This window comes from Uloborus diversus, chromosome 9, assembly GCF_026930045.1.
Source record: "Uloborus diversus isolate 005 chromosome 9, Udiv.v.3.1, whole genome shotgun sequence".
Taxonomy (NCBI): Eukaryota; Metazoa; Arthropoda; class Arachnida; order Araneae; family Uloboridae; genus Uloborus; species Uloborus diversus.
The window spans coordinates 108,484,415-108,499,252 of NC_072739.1; positions in this window are offsets into that span (position 1 = coordinate 108,484,415).

Here is a 14,838-nt window from a genome sequence, read left to right on the forward strand (position 1 = left end):
TAAAATTTTTGAGATATTTAATGTAAGCAAACTTCGAGAAGGGTTCAAACATTACTCTTCCTCCGAATTGAAAAAAAAATGTCTAAAAAGGAACACTTGTTGTTTGTAAGATATATTATAGCTTTATTGCACATTTAAAGGAGGTATTTAATGGTGCAATCGTTAAGATTTCGACAATAATCGTTTTATTCTGACAATATCGGTAAGAATCCAATAAATTTTCTCTTACGATATTTTTTCGTTATAGGTATGTCACTTCGCTTGGTGAGTTGTTTTCTCTCTACCTTGGCGAGGACTGAAAAATTACACTTACATCATCGCCGGCGAAATTTGAAAAATTAGGCTTACATCGGCATTATGTTTGCTTCTATTTTTTAATTTTACAAATTTATAGATACTTTTAATTTATGACTCGGTTTATTCATTCAGCTGATTATGTAACATGATAATGGAGAATTTAAAATTAATTTGGCGAAATATTTTAACGAGATTTTCATATTATTTAAACGCTTTTTATGTGGTGGATATAATTTTACTATGTGTTAATTAAAAATCCACAAAAAAGACAAAATAATGTATAATTTTACCAAATAAATTAATTAGGCCATCAAAAAGCATCCAAAGCTTTATTACATATATTTTTTATTGCATACATATTTATTGAAAGTTAAAATGATCCTCCCAGTAAATGAAACAAGCTACGAAACGACAATAAAAGTTTCAGTAAAAGGTAAAATAATTCACTAAGAAACTATATTAGACAACAATAAAAGCTCCATTTTGTTGAAATCAAAAGACCAAGCACGGCGACAACAAATAAAATGAAAAATAATCGCCAGGATAAAAAAAAATATATATCTATAAGTAATAATTTGGCGTCTCAAAATTTGGTAACATTTCATTTCCTGCCTTTTAATATTCACATTAACTTCTGGGGGAAGTATCAGGTCGTGGAACGTAACAACTTGTCGAAAACTTTTTTTTTGCTAATTGCTACCGCCATTGTATGCTCTTCTAGCATTTTGATTGAACTTTCATTGTTTTTAAATTAATTGATACATTTACTTGGTTGATTATTTGTGATTATTTTTCAATTTAACGAGTCTCGTCGAATTCGCAACTCCAACGAACTATAAGGGGCACTGCAGTCACTGACTAATGTCGAACGAAAAAACTAAAACAAACGCATGTGGTAACGAAGAAAATGGTAATAAGTCTAGTAAATTTTGTTCGTATGCATGATTTTTTCGCTTTATTCTTTTTAAATTAATTTTCAAAGTCTTGTGGATATTCTGGCCCACGTAGAAAGAAATGAGAATTCAAGAAGCATTACTAAACGTCAAAGATTAATGCAAACTACGTAGTTCGTAGTTCTAAGCAGCTATTTCCACGATGTTAAATTCGATATTTATCAGTTTTTGATAGAACTAAATAATAATTGTGGCCTGAAAAGAATAACAATTAATGCTAGAAAATTCAATATGACATTACAAATTATTATCGAAAGAAGATGATACTTTTTTGCCTTGCTTGGCTAGCGCTCATTGTTTTGCATTTGTAGCTGAGTTATTTCTCTCGAGTTCCCGAATCGGTTAATTTAAAATTTTTCTGTTTCGATTTTTCTAATTTCTGAGCTACGATTTAATTGTGTCATGTTATGCGAATCATCAACAAAATTCTCTCGGATATATGGTGGTAGTTTTCTTTTTAGTTGATTGACCATTATTTCTTTTTACTTATCGAATTCTGTAATCTTACTACCATTTTATTCCACTCATGATAAAAATTAAAAATGGTTTAACTAAAAACGCGAAATCTCTCCAAGGATACTTAGCTCGCACAATACTAAAACTATAACCCTAAACAAATTTGGCGAAACCTTTCAGCTGAGAATAAAAGCAGCAAAATAAATTCTTTCTCAGTTAAACATTTTTCATTTCGTTCTACGATAATATATTCACGAAAAAATTTTGCATACTGTCTATTCCAACTAAATGCTGCTGTAAAATATGGTTTGTTAAATTAATTTAAGATTAAAAACAACCCATATTCTTACAAATTCACACAAAACAATAAAATTTTTACCTGGTATAACGTTATCCAAGTTTGTTAATCCAGAGTTTTCTGGTGTTAACGCGCTTTCACCATTTCTCAATCAAATCACTTTTTAGAGGGAAATAATGAAAACTAACATTATTTTGAGGAGTCAAATCACTTTTTAGAGGGAAATAATGAAAACTAACATTATTTTGAGGAGCTCGAACACTTTCTGTTGCTGAAAGCAATCCAAGACACATCGATTGCGTTAATAAATACTCAGAACAAACTGCCTATGTTTAAGTCAACAGACTTACGTGGAACGCAATGAGGCAATGTTTTAGTTTTTCCGGCAGTTTTGTAAATCACCGCAAGGTAGCGTATTCGAGCGCTGGAGTTGCGAATAACTTGCTTTGCTTAAAATGTATACACTAAATTTTAAACTTCAACAGCATTGTTGTCGTGTCGAAAACGTTTGTTTATTTTGGCAAAAATTGTAAAACGCGCCAAATGTTTCACGTCTGTTAACTCCCCCGTTAATTTTTGCAACACAGACACAACGATGTTCTTTTTTTCATTAAATTTCCTCATAATGCTTAAGCATTTGAATACCATTTATATTTTTAACGGGCATTGATTTATTTATTATTGTTATTATTATTATTATTTCGTTTCATTTAATTTTTAAACAAGCAAAAGTTTAATTCCAACAAAATTTTGATTAAAATTTTTCAACTTTTTTTCTAAATACTGAAAAGTAGGTTTATAAAAATCTTTTACGAAAAGTTGACATCTTTTGATTTTTTGAAATTTTTATAGGCATGTTTTCCCTGGTGAATTCATTATTGGTTCAATTTAAAACGTTTTTTTTTTTTTTTTAATTTTAACCTTCAAATGATTTAAACTTCTTCTTTTTTAACATTCAACGTATTCCTTTATGATATGAAATGTAATGCATTCTGATCATAAGGACGTATTAACTATCAGTTTTATACCAAACCAGTTAACCAAAATTTTACTAACATACATTTCCAAACAGCAAACTTTTTTGAGCTCGTTTGAAAATGCATACATTAAGAAATGATCAATATTCAATGTAACTAACTCCTAATTATGTTTATTGAGGCTTTAAAGATACATTACTCAAATAATTTTGAAAATGTTTCATTGCAAAAAGTAGAATGAGTTATCAAACTTTTTCCATTAAAATAAGTTTACATTGGTTTAATGAATAGGAGAGAAACATCTTCCTCAGCTTATATTCATGGTATTTTGGGTAGAATTACGGTAACCGGGTCGTGTTGGCGTATTTTTTTAAAAACTGCCAAATTTGGCACCTACGACTCAAGTAAACAAAGTACTACATTGTAAACAATGGACATCATCCAATGAGAGTTGACCCAAAGAAAAGGGCGGATCTTCTGATTGCTTAAACTATCACCTTGGTAACTACAACTGTTTTTCTTTCTCTGATCGCAACCGTAAAGAGAAAAAAAAACATTAAAATTCTTTTTTCTTTTTTAAAATATTGCAAAATATGGAAAGAACCAAATGATTAAGTCTATTTTTTGTTAAAGAAGTATATCATTTTTCTTATTTTGAAATTAAGTTTGCAGAAAATATACAAATGAGAGGTAACGTTTTTCAAGATGTTAGCATAAACGTGGAAATATAAAGCTCAGATCTATACAGATGAATTTTTGAGACATTAAAAGAAACGTGTTTCGGATTCGAAACTAACAAAAGCGAAATGATGGATTTGACTTTTTTTTTTTCCTGTGGAAAGCAAATAAGCAAGCTTGTACAAGAAAGCTAAAGTACAACGCATGACAAAAATGCGAAAACGATTTTAAAATAAAAATTTGCCGATAATGCTCTTTGGGGCATTCCACGGCATTTTTGACATTTATGTAGAGTCCGTACAGTGAACTTTTTTGCCATAACTTTTTAATTTACTGTTTGATTAGCATATTATTTTATTTTGATCTTTTCCTACCAACACTAGCTCAAATTAAAATAATTTGCAAATCAATCGGTAAATTAAAAAGTTATGGCAAAAAAAGGTCACGTTACGGACTCTACATAATGTCAAAAATACCGTGGAATGCCCCCGTGGAATGAAAAAAAAAAAATTAGAAGCGGAAGTGTAGGAAAAGAAATAAAGTATCATGATCTATTTGAACGAAAGGTTCATGACGTGTATGGTGTTACACTTTTTATCAACATGTTTAATTTCCTATGGAACATTGAAATGAAACATAAATTTCTACCAAAATTTAACAGCAGTAAAATTTGGATAGAACACGACATTAGTCTGAAATAATCTGAGAAAAAGCCATTAAAAATACCTATTGGTTGATTAAGACTTAAAACGATCTACTAAATAAGTTAAATCAGATCAAAAGATCAATTCAGAGAACGTTATCATAACTAAAATTAGTTATTACGATCATAAATAATTTTAAGTTTAAGATAGAACAATAAAATATGAAGGAAATAACTTACTGCGAACACATTCCAAAAAAGTATCCAAAAGGTATGAATTACTAATTTTTAATTCTAAAACTTAAAAAAGTTAAAAGTGACAAACATTTCGTGATGTAAAATTTCATAAAATGTTTAGAAGATCTAAAAACTGAAAAAGCGCAGTATGTTGCCAATTTTCAGGGAAAAAAAAACCCTTTGAGAATTAAAAATATTATTCCATGGAATTAAAAAAAAAAAGACATTTATTGGACAAATAAATTACAATTTTGTAAAGGTGAATTCTGAAATGGTTGATTGGCCAAACGTATAGCAAATCAGTTTTGGTGTAGGGTTACCAAAATTGCTCCGTCGCCAAGGTAAGGTAGCGAGTTGCCAGAATGAAATATTTATCGCCGCGACCCGGTTACCGTAATTCTACCGTATTTTGTGTTTTAAAACTTATTATTATTACTTTTTCTTTTTGAAAGCATGGTTTCATATTTATTTACTTTTTGCCTGAAATATCTTTTCAGACACTTTTCTTGAATAGGAAAAACTCCGCCTCTATTAACCTATATTAACTTTAACACTTCAGAACTCAATTTTGAATTCCCACTTTAAAAATAAAACAGCCTGATTTGTATATAAATAATAGTTACCACAAACTTCAACAGACGTCACTGGAGTCTGACCGGGTTTTTTGTTTGAGTCATTGATTTCACACTACAACTTTTATTGAAATGACAGAGCCTGATAGAAACACGTATCAAGTGAAGCCTTGATAAAACCAACAAATTAATTTCAAGGCTGAACTTAAGCAAGCGTACAAGTGTGAATTTAAAGCGTCTGAAACTTTTCAAATAATACCCGTTTTCTAGGTTTCCTTGCTTCACGTCATCAATTTAAAAGCGGTTTTGAAACCGTTTTTTTCACCATGTACTTGTTATACTTGCTCTGTCGTTGGTGGATTAGTGGGACAAGCTTTTTAGTTCAAGAGCCCATGAGTACCAGACTTACGTCATAGGATAAAGGCCCAAAATTTTTCTGCGTAAGGACAGCACAGCAGGTAAGAAAGGTACGCAATTATTTAAGATGAGTTGCGCTGGCTTTGGCAGGAAACAGGTAGGAAACGTGCGTAAAATTGCTGCAAAAACTGAACATCATGGATTCATTCCATGTCACGTGACCTGGTGGTCCCCATACAACCATCTCCGATTTGGAGGACGTTCTAAAGAAGTGCCTTCCAAAACACAAATCATGAGGACCTAGGATAACTCAAAAAGAAAAGAAAAAGCGGGCTCAAAAAAGGCCTCCATTGAGGGAACCGTTATAAACATGGCAATTCGTTTCACGAAGCTGACCCGCCATTTTAGAATCGTTTTTTTAATTAATCGTAGATACTCAGGATTTAGGTCTTGGAAGCTCAAAATTTGTATAGGTTAGTTTCAAAATCATGTCTGCGCCTCTATAAAATTTCGCATAAATCGTAGATGGTAGAGTGGAGACGACATGGTATCTTGACATGGAATGACTCAGTTTTTGAGGCAACTTTTGCTACCTGCTTCCTGTCAAATTCAGAGCGACTCAACTTAAAAAATAGCGAACCCTTTCTTACCTGTTATGATGTGCTTACAAAGAAAAATTTCGGGCCTTTATACTATGACGTTGGTCTGGCGTTCACGGGCTCTTGTTCTATTTTAACCATTAGCTAAAACCAACTGAATAATAGTCATCATAAAGTTAATTTTGTTAATGAAGTTAACAAATTAATTTTAACACTGAACATTAAGAAGCATAAATTTGTGGATTTGGGGCTTTCAAAACTTTTCAAATAATACTGATTTTCGAGGTCTCCTTGATTCACGTCATAAATTTAAAAGTGACTTTCAAAGCTTTTTTCAGCATATAACTTGTTACACGTGCTCTGTGGGGCTGGTGAAGCCAGTTTTTTAACCGTTACCAGAAACAAACATTATAATAGTTATGAAAGTTAATTTTGTTAATAAAGTTTACAAATTAATTTCAAGGCTGAACCTTAGCAAGCACAGATTTGTGAAATTCAGGCTGTTGAACCTTCTTACTACTATTATATATGCGAAAGTTTGTCTGTATGGATGTATGGATGTATGGATGGATGTATGGATGTTTGTTACTCTTTCACGCAAAAACTACCGAACGGATTTTGATGAAACTTTACAATAATATAGCTTATGCATCAGAATAACACATAGGGTACTTTTCGTCCCGTTATGAGGCGCAAAACCCCCTTAGGGGAGCAATAAAATTCAATTTTCGTATAAATTCTCTAATACAGGGATGAAAAAATACTTGCACATATTTACATTATATGTCCATCGAAAGCTCTGATTTTTCTGCTGAAGATGGCACCTATTCGAAATTTCTAAGTAGAATAAAAAACGAGTTATGAGCTTTTTAGTTCCATGTTCGAAGGCTTTCCTAAACTCAATACAGTATTTAGTGTATCATCTCAACTCCCTGTCGATAGCGACAATTGTTGTATTGTTGACTATCTTTGCTTTTCGTGACTGTTCAAGGCTTTTCTCAAGTCAAATCTTAAGTAGTAAGATTTTTGCACAAGATTGGCAAATAATATATGATTTGGCTGATCATTCTCCATTTAAACGGAACTTTAATGTAATTAATGGTTTTTATTATTATTTATGCTGATTGAACACTTACTCATTATCCAATCAACCAGCAGATCGCCAAAATTTTTGCAGAAATATTTCGGTGGCTGTGGAATTTGGCAGTTTTTTTCAACGTCGCTGTTTTTGAAGCCGAAGACTACGTCATAATGTTTCTCAGCTTTCACCATGTAGAAAAATATCGCCAATCAAAGAATCTTTAAAAAACTTTCTTTACTGTGTTAAATAATCCAGCAACTTAATTAGGCAAATCCATAAACAGCACAAAAACTTCCATTAATTTTCCTTTGCACAATTTCAAACAATCGCCAAATTTTACTACTTATTTTGGAAACATTTCGGATGAAACTCTTTAGCACCATTTTATGGAGACCAAAAGTATCTCAGCAGCTGGCGATAATATCTTTGTAACGAAAATTAATATCATATCGTTTTACAAAGTAAGGAAAGAAGGAGGGAGCATCATCGAAGGTATCCCAACACGATTCCCGCAAATTCGGTAAAATCGCACCAAGAGCCCACAATGATTGAAATTTCCCAAAATAACTAAAGCAAGTATAAGGGGATTACGAGCAACTTCAATAGCAATACAGAGTAGGTTTTAGACTCCATGTTAAAAAAAAAAGTATCAACAGATTAATCTTTTTAAACATGAGAAGAATAATTTCATGTTTTGGAAATTTGTATATGCTTAAATATAGTGCTTTCGTTTCTAAATCAATACTATTTTATTCTTTATACTTATTGCTATTTTACTTTTATGGGTAAGGAAGTAACTCGATTTTTAATCACGTCAAAAAGATGTGTTTTAAATTCTTTCACTTAAACCAGAAAACAAAAGCAAGTAACGATTTTTTCTCATAATTATTACTGACCCAGGCAACGCCGGGTATTTTTGCTAGTTTAAAATAATTCTGGTTTTCGAAGTTTCCCAGATTTAAGTCAAGTCTTCGGTTTAAAAGCTTTTTTAAAGGAGATACTTTTTTCACCATATAAGCTTAAATTACAAGTTATTTTGGAGCAAAAGGGTACGGATAATTTTTCCGAAGAAATATGAGACTTTAATTTTCTCCCCACTCCCCATCGCAAAACCTGTGCATAATTATAAGCGAGGATGGACAACCGGGGAGCTTTTAAAGCAGCTTTCATCAATCACAGAATAAATTTTTATTTAAAATTCACCATAATTAGAAGCTACCTTTATTAAGTCAGAAGATAAATGAGGCAAAAAGTGTAAATGTTTGTGAAATTATTCTAAGCTGTGTTGAGCAATTTTCTCCGGCAAATAAGTGTCAAGAAACTGCGGAGTAAGATAAAATAATTAGTTCGAAGAATTATCTGAGTTTTACAGTTTGTGCATAAAGTGAAATATAGCAGTGAAGAAGGAATATTCAAGACACTTTAAATACTAAGTGATTGTCTTATCAAGAGATATGTTGAGTTCAAATACGAAATCAGATGCGTACTGTCTAAATCACGGATTGTGTGGAAAGGCTAACATCCGGTTTACAGGCGAAATACTAGATGCATCTATTAGTTTTCAGAGATGCCAGTTTTTGCAGATGCATGTTAGCCTATCAATTAAGCAAAGTCAAATTCAAATGAGCGGAACATGCGCATCAAAATTTTATTTTTCTCCCTCATTCAGATAGACTCGTCTTAACTGGACGTTTGACAATTCCATACAATCCGTGGTCAAACAGTAGGTTACAGTAGAACTGACCTTAATCTCTTATAGTATTTACGTGTCTAAACATGGCCCCACTAAATTTCGCTTACGCTTGTAGGCAGAGACAATCGCTGAAACTCATGGCAACAAAGAGGGCGCTAAAGGGAATCCCTGTTTTCTATTGCGTTGCCATTGATTGGTTGATGCCAAGGATACCGTTCAGCGCCTCTTGCGGTCAAAATGGGCAACGTCCAATCAAAAAAGAACCAACTTTGAAACTTGACATTGATTGGTGGATGCGAAGAATTCCGTTCAATTTCAAGAGCAGATCATAGTTGCATCGGTTTAACACAGAAAAGTCATGAATTGTAAGTTTAAGCTGTAGTAATTTCAAGGCCCGCAAAGTGTCAGCGCCATCTAGTGGGGCCGTGTTTTAAATCATAGTAAACCATTAACTGCTGCAGTGAATTTTGAAAATTTATTTTTGTAACATTCGTGATGCAGTGGGGTATATTTGACCCCAATATTATATTTCTTGTACACTCCATAAAATTTAACAAATTAAAGTAGGAAAAGGATCAATGATTTATGTATTACCTATTTATTGCTAAAAAGAACTAATAATAAATTAAAAATTTAAAAATTCTTCGACCCGGACTACCTTACGTAATTTTAAAACGAACCCCGCGGACCAGGAGGCATAAAAAAATCAAGCGTAATTAATTTTGTTCTATATAACAGAGGGAAATACGGATAAGGAAAGGAAATTGCAGCTATTGCGTTTTTTTAGTTACAAAAGCAGTAAGGGAGACTCTTGTACTTTGGACCACTTCTAAAACTTTTTAGTTTCAAAAAAAGAATGCATGATTTTTATGGTTTTTAGGTATTAAAGCTTAACTTAAAACCTTTTTGCATAAGTAAAACAATATTTCGGATTATAAAAGAATATTTTTCTATTTTTGGATATTTTTCACAAATTTTATGTAATTTGGTCCATGGTACATGATGCTCGTGTACCTTGAGACAGACTTCTTGTACTTGCTTAACAGCATAACCTACGTTGTATTCAAGTTTATTGGACCCACTTTCATTCAACTTTCTTAAATGCCTAGTAATGGTTGACCTGCTCACTTTGAATACTTTATCAGCCTCTCTAAAAGTCATTTTTTTGTTAGGATCATGACTTCTTTCTGCTTCAATAGCATTTTGCAATGCCTCAATATCTACTGGTTCCCTCTTGATTCCAGTTTTACTTCGAGGCATGATGAAAGCCTACCTTAAAAAAAGAAAAATCACTACAAACTATTGTACCTATTGTACCTTGATCCAGTGGTTCAATGTACAAGATGGGACTTGGTTTCAAGGCACAAGAGGATGCATGTTTATACAAAAGTGGCTACCCTAACCTAACAGCTGCGTAAAAAGTAAAGACTAAATGTTGAATACACTTACCGAGAGATAGGCAATAGATATAATGGTCAATCAGTTGGGTAGCACTAATCTTTAAAAGTCCAATTTCATTTAAGTAACACTGGAATTATTTACTTTTGTTTGCACAAATCACAAAACAATCACTGTCCAGATAAAAGCAGGAGTTTCAACCTACAACTCACTCTGGCAGGTGGAGAGACAGTCATGGCTGACATAGTACCGTGATTCCTTACTAGGTAAAAGCGGTAGCTGATTAGAGTGCATGGCGCAAGGTACACCATGGTCAAGGTACAACAGTCTCCGCTACATATTCAACAAAACGGCTATCTTGTTCGTCTATCTTCTGGAAATTGACCGCAGCTGTTATGCTTTGGGTAATGCCACGTACATGTCATGATATGCTGTATAGTTCTGGGAATATTACGATTTACGAGATGCTTAAAATGCCCTCAAAGGTATAAGTTACATGGATCGAGGATTGAAATGTTCGGGAAGTCATGCACTTCATTAAAAATGCCCTCTGGCGGCGAAATTTTGAACTTTTTTTTTATTCCTTCAAACGAATTCCCATCCCTTCTTTATGTTGCACACAAAATTTCGTAAATTTCTGAGCAATTGTTTCACCGCAGGATAGCTTTAAAGTAGAATTGACACCCTGTTTAATTATTGACACCCTGTATGTAAACAATACAAGATGCTTGAATGCAAGTTAAATTCTTCTGGGGGGTATGACACCTCACCCCACCAATTAAAAGTTAAGATTACTATTCTGCTATAGAAAATATTTTGGATCGCAATTTTTGCAGTAAAAAAATTTATTCCTACTTAAAAAGTTTTTTTTTTTTTTCAATAAGGCGGAAAAAATTCAAAATTGTGAAACATTTTACGGACATTTTTGAGTTTTAAGAAATAACACAATTGTTGTTGAAGTAACAAATTGCAACAAATTTGTTCACCAAACATTAACTGTACTAATTAATTTACATTTCGTTAAACATATTTACATGCAATTACATATTATTGGAATTAATTAATATTATTATAAAAATATTTTCCAAATAGTTTCGCCTTTTTGTATTTTCAATATTACGCCAGTAATGAAACTTTCGTCCGCTCAAATACTTTGAAAAAGTTTTTTTTAACTCCTTGTGTAATTTGACATCCCTAAACAGCTAATTAACAATGAAATCCGATTGGAAAAATGTATTTACTTCTATAAGCAACGAATAAATGCGTTCAATTTATTTGTAACTCAATTTGCGACTTCAAAGCTCATTGTAGGTTCCCCGAAATTCAATTATATCCTATTACCCTGCTAATTCTCCGAAGACCATTAACAGAAATAAAAATATCAGTTACCGCCAACTAAATAACTTTTTGCTTACAATTTGAAAATATTTCTCTTCATTAGTCTGAATTTTCAAAAGTAGATTTAACGAGACTGTTTTCACTAATGTTAAGACAGCATTCAGAAAAATTAATCCGATATTGGTAGAACTGTATAATTGTAAAAATTAGTGATGTAAAATACCTTGGTGTTTATTTTTCGTCGAATTCTATTCACACAAAAAGCCCGCATTAGCGCATAATATAATATTGCAATATGTATATACAAATGAAATGAACTTTGTTTTACAAATTTCTAATTTTATAGACCTAAAATACTAAATCAGAAAAAAAAAATCCTACAACATCATGCACTTTTTATAAAATACTTGATTTGTGTATCAATCCGTTTTCGCAGTAATGTATTTTGCTAATTTTAAAAATTAGAACAATTTCGGTAAACGTAAATGAAAATAATGTTGAGTTTGGTTTGATAGTGTAAAACCAAAATGAAAGATAGCAGCAATTGCAGGGGGAATTGCGATGCTATCTCAAAAATTATTGCAAAAACAACCCTATTCGATTTTTTTTTTAATCCTGAAATAGCATTTAAAAAAAGGACAAAAAAAAAAAGGAAAAAGAAATTGCTTCTTAACTGAAAATGTTTATCTTTGAAAAAGTAACAAATAGAATATATTGCGACTTTATGCTCATTTTACAAGAAAACTACGGCATAAAATACTTTCTGCAATTATATGGGGCAACACTTGTTTTCTTTGAATTCATTGGAAAATGATTGAAAAATAAGCTTTAAGTCAGAAAATGTATAAAGGTGAAAATTTAGCACCATCCTCTTTGCAATTTCTATATAAATCTTACGTTGAGGTTTAAGCAATAATCTGAATCAGATTCAGCTATTTTAACGTCATATTTGGAGTGTGAATCATCACCTGAATTGCACTAACTATTCGACTGTAGGCTAAGATGTTCTTCATTTGTAAATTATTGTTTATTTTCTTATGTAGATTTTTTTTTTCATTCATCTGTAATTCTTTTTTCGTTTGTTCACTTACCCCCCTCCCCCCACATTTCAGTGTAGAAGCATCCAATTACCGAATATAGATATGTGAGCTTAGCATCGCTTTCACATTTTTTAATATTCAGTATAAAGTAGCAGCCCTCAATTTGTAGCATATCAACTACATGCAAACAGCCACGTTTTTAAATCCAGTCAAAAAAACGTCAACATAAGCTTGGAATAGCCTCATAGCTTTTTTTTAATTTAAGGTAACATAAATTACTGTATGAATGTTTAAGAGTCATTGTCTGTAAGGATGAGGCAGGTTGTGATTGTTGACATTTTTAATTTTCTTTATTTTTGCAAATGTTGTTACTTATCATGAATGTAATGTTTGTGCAAAATATGAGCTTTGTCTGCCTTACCGTTTTTGGGAAATTAAATTTTATAATTTAGGAGGCGTGGCACATTTTTGCGTGTTTTTCAAATTTGCGGATTTTAAAGCTCTTGTTGCTTTAAGCGCCCCTATAATGACATGGATTTTTAAATTCTATACTATTATATGGACTTCTTAGAAACTATTATAGCTGTCAAATCGCTGTCACTACGAGGGCGATGGCCGCAAACTCCGTTTAAAAATGACCGAAAATGAATTTTTTTACTACATTCAATGCCAATTTTCTCAAAGCGCCTTCGTGATGACACCAACGTTTTTACATAAATTCCTAGCTACACTTGCATACATCAAAAATATGGAATAAAATTAGTGTCACTATAAGGGCGCCAGAAGATATTGGAACTTTTATGTGACAAATTTCACAAAAATGCAAATGTTTAAAACCTAACTACTACTCTCGCCCTCATAGCAGAGATCTAAAACTAATTAAGTTTGATAACCAACATGTTCGTCTAACATTTGAACTAAAAAAACGGTGTCACTCGTATTACTTTCGAAAATATAATCATTCGAAATTGGTACGTTATGGAGTTATTTAAAAAAAGACTTTTTTAATTCGAATGGCTTTTTGCACGGTTTGTTTTAAACTTTAATATAAAATTACAGTAGTGACACCTAAAATAATATGTCTCTAATGCTTTTTATAAAAAAAAAGGCTTTATAAAAAGCATCAGAAACACAGTAAATCGATATAGGTACAGATGGACGTATTGTGTAATGTGCATTATAAGCTAAAATAGTCGTACTAATATTCATATTTTTTCAACCATACTAGTTTTTTTATCTTTTATTTATATTAAAAATGCAACTATTTGCAACATAATGTCTTAAATAGTTATAAACATAATGTATTATATAGCGAGCATTCAGAATCTGAAACATAATTTGAGGATGACGTAGACTAAAACAAAGAAAACATAAAAAATAAAATCACCCAGTTTCAGAAAGACGGTCATCTCTTATTGATATCTGGTAATTTTGTAGCACTAAAGCTTAGGAAAACATGCTATCCTGGAGAAGTAGTAGAAGTTGACCATTTGCTTATCTGAATACAACTAGCCTCCTCATAGCAGAGATCTGAAACTAATTATCCAACATGTTTGTGTAACATTTGCACTAATAAAATTAGTGTCACTCCTACTACTTTTGGAAATATAATCATTCGAAGCTAGTATGTTGTGGTGTATTTTTTTCATTTATTATTATTTTTTAAAATTTATTTTATTTGTTTATTTATGTATTTTGTTAATTTAATCTTATCACACCCAGATAGTGTTTTTGACCATATTTATTTTTAATTTATTAAAAGGAATTAACGTTTAGCATAAACAGCTTTGGGCAGTAAGAGCGTCTTTATCTTGAACAGAAAATGCTCGTTTTGATATAGGTACAGGTGAATCTATTGTGCATAATGTGTTTAGATTATCATACCAATACCATCCGGTGAAATAAATTTATTTATTCCAATCCTTCTTACCATGCATTTGACCTTTACTTGTAAATGGTAAAAATTGTGAGTCAGTTTGGCATTGAAATATGAAGGTGCTCCAGACATGTATCAAAAAGAAGGTTTCTAAGGTAAACTTACTCAATTTTAGCTTTACAGAAACTTATCTCATTTTAAGTTATCTGACCTCCCGAACGCTATTTAAAGAATTTCCAGCGAATCCTTTTAGATTCGTTGATTTAAAATAAACTTGCAAAATATGACACGAAAGTGAAACTAAAATACCGAGTGGTCATATAATATTTTTATGTATTGCAATTA